This window comes from Mesoplodon mirus (genome assembly GCF_964341445.2).
Source record: "Mesoplodon mirus genome assembly, chromosome: 19".
Taxonomy (NCBI): Eukaryota; Metazoa; Chordata; class Mammalia; order Artiodactyla; family Ziphiidae; genus Mesoplodon; species Mesoplodon mirus.
The window spans coordinates 49,377,413-49,383,478 of record NC_138995.1 but is presented as its reverse complement, the minus strand read 5'-3'; positions in this window follow the sequence as shown (position 1 = coordinate 49,383,478).

Here is a 6,066-nt window from a genome sequence, read left to right as displayed (position 1 = left end):
CCAAGTGACCAGCCTGCCGGGAGGGCGCCTGCAGACTAGGGATCCCGTCCGGCCACGCGGGGTGTGAATCACCGAGAATCGAGACTCGACTGGGGTGATTCACCTGTTGAGGGAGGCGGGCGCCGCCGCGCACCTGTTCCCTCTCTGCCCACACCCCTCTCCCCACCTGGTGATGGACCCGCCTAGGTACACCCTGCGGGGAGGAGCGAGTCTAAGCGAGCCTTGGGCTGGAAGAGGCTTGCTCTTAGCGCCTGACTTTTCCGCTAGCCCTCGGGGTCCTCGCGTTCGGCTGGGCTGAGGCGATGCGGTCCTCTCGCGCCTTCCACTTAGGTGATATAAAGACCCAAGCGAAGTTTTCGGAAAGGAAGTCTGCCTCCTTAGGGATGCCATAGGGGAATGGGGCCCAGGAAAAGTTGTAATTCTACTTTGGAAGTTTTCTCCGCCTCCCCCCCTCCACAATTCCTAACTTTTGGTTTGGCCCCTGGGCGTTCATCGCCCCAGGTCAGGCCTCCGGAAACTATGGCTCTTAAAGGGGCCGAGCGGAGGTGCGGGACTAGGGACGGTTTCCGCCTAAGGATTCGTAGGGACCGGGGCCACCTGCGTCGAGGGCGGGGTGGGGTGAGGCCAGGCACCCGGAACGCGAGGCGCTGTACGCGGCTCTGCTGTCCCCCGATGGCGGCTAGGGGAAGTGCATCCTGGAGAACTCTGGGAGCTTCTGAGGAGTCTCCCCTGAGGTCGCAAACTGGATACTGGCTGGCGGGTTACGTACCCAGGGATGTTTTTTTGTTCGACCGCACCCTGTTAAAACCCAAGTTGGATCATGCCCCTCTGCTCAAAACCTTCCCGTGTCTCCCACTCCCAGCAGAAATCAAAATACTGGGAAGTGGCCTGATCCCTCTCTGACGTCACCACTGTCCCCCTGGCTTACTCAACCGGCCAACTCAGCGCTCGGGAATGTGCCTCTCACCCTCTCACTTCAGGCCTCTTGCCCTCACTACTTCCTCTGCGGGAACACCCGTCCCTCAGATGGCCACCTGATCCTCCTCTCCTTTAGGGCTTTACTTAAAGGTCATCTTTGCAGTGACACCTTCCCTGACCACTTTTTATAAAATTTCAACCAGGTGACATCCCCCTCCGGCCCCGCCCCGCACACACACTTTTTTGTTGTGGTAAAGTATACATACCGTAATAGTAATCATTATAACCATTTGCAAGTATACAATTCAGCGGCAGTAATTACATTCACATGGTTGTGTACTCATCACCACTATCCAATCTTTTTCATCATCCCCAGTATAGACTCTGTACTTATTAAACAATAATTCCCCATTCCCACCTGCCCCCAGCACCTGGTAACCTCTTTTCTACTTTCTTCCTCTATCAAATTGCCTATTCTAGGTACCTCATTTAAGTGGAATCATATGACATTTGTCTTCTGTGTCTGGCTTATTTCACTACACATGTTTTCAAGGTCCATCCACATTGTAGCATATATAGCAATCAAAAGTTTTGTCCTTTTTATGGCTGAAATAGTATTTCATTTTATGTATGTACCACATTATGTGTATCCATTTATCTGTTAGATACTTGAGATGTTTCCACCTTTTAGTTATTGTAAATAACGCTGCTGTGAACATGGGTATACAGATACTTGTTTACAATCCTTTTGGATATATACCTAGGAGTGGAATTACTAGGTCATATTGTAGTTCTAGTTTTAAACTTGAGGAATTGCCAAATTGTTTTCCATATCGATGCACCTTTTGTATTACCACCAGCAATTCACAAGGGTTCACACCTCACCAACACTTGTTTTTTTCTGTTTTCTTGATTATAACCATCCTAGTTGGTGTGAAGTGGCATCTCATCAGGGTTTTGATTTGCATTTCCCTAATGACTAATGATATTGAGCATCTTTTCATCTACTTCTTGGCCATTTGTGTATCTTCTTTGGAGAAATGTCTATTCAAATGTTTGCCCATTTTTGAACTGCATTGTTTTGTTCTCTGCTGTTGAATTGTAGTTCTTTTCATATTCTGAATATTAATCCCTCGTCAGATATATAATTTGCAAATATGTTTTCCTGTCCTGTCGATTGTCTTTTCACTTTCTTGATAGTGTCCTTTGATTCACAAAAGTTCTTAATTTGATGAAGCTCAGTTTATCTATTTTTTCTCTTGTTGCCTGTGCTTTTGGTGTCATATCTATGAAAATGTCACCATATCCAGGGTCATAAAGATTTTTTCCAGTGTTTTCTTCTAAGAGTTTAATAGTTTTAGCTCTTAAGTTAGGTCTTTGATCAATTTTGAGTTATTTTTTGTATATGGTATAAGGTAAGGGTCCAACTTAATTCTTTTGTATGTGGTTATCCAGATTTTCCTTCACCATTTGTTGAAAAGACTGTCCTTTACCCACTAATTGATCTTGACACCCTTGTCAAAAATCAATTGACCGTATATGTAAGGGTTTATTTCTGGGTTTTCTATTCTATTACATTGGTGTATATGTCTACCCTTATGCCAGTGCCATACTGTTTTAATTACTGTAGCTTTGTAGTAAATTTGAAGTTGGGAAGTGTGAGTCCTTCAACTTTATTCTTCTTTTTCAAGATTGTTTTGGCTGTGCAGGGCCCAGTGCAATTCTATATGAAAGATTTGCTTCCATTTCTTTGAAAAAGGCTGTTGGAAGTTTGGTAGGCACTGTGTTGAATCTGCAGATTGCTTGGGTGGTATTGACATCATAACAATTTTTTTTTTTTTTTTCCTGTACGCGGGCCTCTCACTGTCGTGGCCTCTCCCATTGCAGAGCACAGGCTCCGGACACGCAGGCTCAGCGGCCATGGCTCACGGGCCTAGCCACTCCGCGGCATGTGGGATCTTCCCGGACCAGGGCATGAACCCATGTCCCCTGCATCAGCAGGCGGACTCTCAACCACTGTGCCACCAAGGAAGCCCGACGTCATAACAATTTTAAGTCTTTCTATTCGTGAGCACAATGTCTTTCCATTTACTTAGATATTCTTAATTTTTTTAGCAATCTTTTGTAGCTTCAGCATACAAGTCTTTCACCTACTTGGTTAGATTTCTTCCTAAGTATTTAATTCTTTTGGATGTGATTGTAAAATGAAAGTGTTCTCTTAATTTCCTCTTGGTATTGTTCAATGTTGGTGTATAGCAACACAATGGATTTTTCAGTGTTAATCTTGTACCCTGCAACTTTGCTGAGTTTGCTTATTAGTGGATTCTTTTTGATTTCCTATATGTAGGATCATGTCACCTGAGATTAGGGATAGTTTTACCCCTTCCTTTCCAATTTGGGTGCCTTTTACTTCTTTTTCTTGTTTGATTGCTATGGGTAGGACTTCCAGTACATAGTTGAATAGCAGTGGTGAAAGTAGACATCTTTGTCTTTTTCCTGGTCTTAGGAGGAGAGCATTCAATCTTTAACCGTTGAGAATGATGTTAGAAGTGGGGTTTGTTTTGTTTTGTTTTTTTATAATACCCTTTATCACGTTGAGGAATTTTCCCTCTATTCTTAGTTTCCAGGAGTTTTTGTCATGAAAGAGTGTTGGATTTTGTCAAATGCCTTTTCTGTGTCAGTTGAGATGATCACATGATTTTCCCCCTTCATTCTATCAACATGATGTATTACATTGGTTGATTTCCTTATGTTGAACCACCATTCATGCATAAATCTCCCTTGGTCATGACTTCTGCCATTTTACTATTTGTTTTCTATATGCCTTATAGCTTTTTTGCCCCTCATGTTCCCCATTACTCCCTTGTTTTGTTTAGTTAATGTTTTTGTAGTGAAATATTTTGATTCCCTTCTCATTTCCTATTGTGTATATTCTATGGCTATTTCCTTTGTGGTGACCATGGGGATTACATGAAGCTATAACACTTCAATATGAATTTATACCTGGTTAACATTATTTTTTTTAATTTTTTATTTATTTATTTATTTTTGACTGTGTTGGGTCTTCATTGCTGCTGCAGGCTTTCTGTAGTGGCGGTGAGCGGGGACTACTCTTCGTTGTGGTGCGCAGACTTCTCATTGCAGTGGCTTCTCTTGTTGCTGAGCACGGGCTCTAGATGCATGGACTTCAGTAGTTGTGGCACACAGACTCAGTAGTTGTGGCTTGCGGGCTCTAGAATGCAGGCTCAGTAGTTGTGGTGCATGGGCTTAGTTGCTCCATGGCATGTGGGATCTTCCCGGACCAGGGCTCGAACCTGTGTCACCTGCATTGACAGCCGGATTCTTAACCACTGTGCCACCAGGGAAGCCCTATACCTGATTAACTTTAATAGCATGTAAAAACGTTGCTCCTATACCTCTCCATCACCTTCTTTTAATTATTGAGGTCACAAATTACACCTGTGTACATTGTTTTCCCAGTAACAAAGGTTAATAATTATTTTTATGTCTTTTAAGTCATGTAGAAAATTGAAATTGAATTTTAGTACAATAATACTAGCTTTTATAATTGCCCATGTATTTATCTTCACTGGAGATTTTTATTTCTTCATACAGTTTCAAGTTACTGTCCAGCATCCTTTCATTTCAACCTAAAGGACTCTCTTTTGCATTTCTTGCAGGGTAGGTCTAATGGTAACAAACTCCCTAAGCTTTTGCTTATTTGGATATGTTTTCATTTCTCCCTCATTGTTGAAGGGGAATTTTACCAGTTATGGAATTCCTGGTTGAAAATTTTTTTCTTTTAGCACTTTGAATAATTCAACCCGTGGCCTTCTGGCTTCCAAGTTATCTGATGAGAAATCAGCTGATACTCTTAATGAGGATCCCTTTATGTGACAGGTCGCCTCTATCTTGCTGCTTTCAAGATTATCTTTTTTTTTTTTTTTTTTTTTTTTTTGCGGTACACGGGCCTCTCACTGTTGTGGCCTGTCCTGTTGCAGACCACAGGCTCCAGATGCGCAGGCTCAATGGCCATGGCTCACGGGCCTAGCTGCTCCACGGCAGGTGGGATCTTCCTGGACCGGGCCACGAACCCGTGTCCCTTGCATCAGCAGGTGGACTCTCAACCATTGCGCCACCAGGGAAGCCCCAAGATTGTCTTTTTGTCTTTGGCTTTCAGCAGTTTGATTACAATGTGTCTTGGTGTGGATCTTTTTGTGTTTATCCTATTAGAGTTTGGTGAACTTCTTGGATTTGTAGATTTGTGTCTTTCATCAAATTTGGGAGGCTTTCAGCCATTATTTCTTCAAATGTAGTTCTTTCTGTGGCTTTCTGTCTCTCGTCTCCCTCTGGGACTCTCACGATATGTATGTGGTTCCACTTTATGGTGTTCCACAGGTCCCTTAGGTTCTGCTCACTTTTTCTCAACCTTTTTTTCTTTTTGTTCCTCAGACTCAATAATTTCAATTGTCCTATCTTCATGTTAATTGATTGTGTTTTCTGCCTGCTCACATCTGCTTTTGAACTCCTGTAGTGAATTTTTTCATTTTAGTAATTGTATTTTTCAGCTCCGGAATATCTTTTTGGTTTCTTTTTATATTTTCTACCTCTTTATTGATATTCTTATTTTGTTCATACATCATTTTGCTGTATTTTTCCATGTCTTTGTTAGCTTTTTGAGCATTTTATGACAGTTTACGTCTTTGTCTAGTGTGTCTGCCGCCTGGGATTCCTCAGGGATGTTTGTTTGTTTGTTTTCCTTTGAATGGGTTACTTTCCTGTTTCTTTATGCCTTGTGATTTTCTGTTGAAAATGGGCATTTAAATCTTATAAGTGGTAACTCTGGAAATCATATTTTCCCCCTTCCCAGGGTGTGTTGGGGGTTGTTATTGTTGTAGACTGTGTCTGTGCTGGGGATCAGCTTGAGGTGAAAGCTTAAGGTCATCTCAGATCTTTTCTGAGCTCACATCTTTCTCTGGGTTTGTGCAATGACTTTCTAAATCCCCTCATACTGTGTGTGTATCAGTTGTTTTTGAAAGTCCTAATCCCTAAATGCCTGGCTCCCAATAGGGGGGAAAGGGGAGAAAACCCAACTGTCCCTTTAAATCTCTGGGAAGCCACTTTAGCCAGTGGGGGTTTAAACAATGA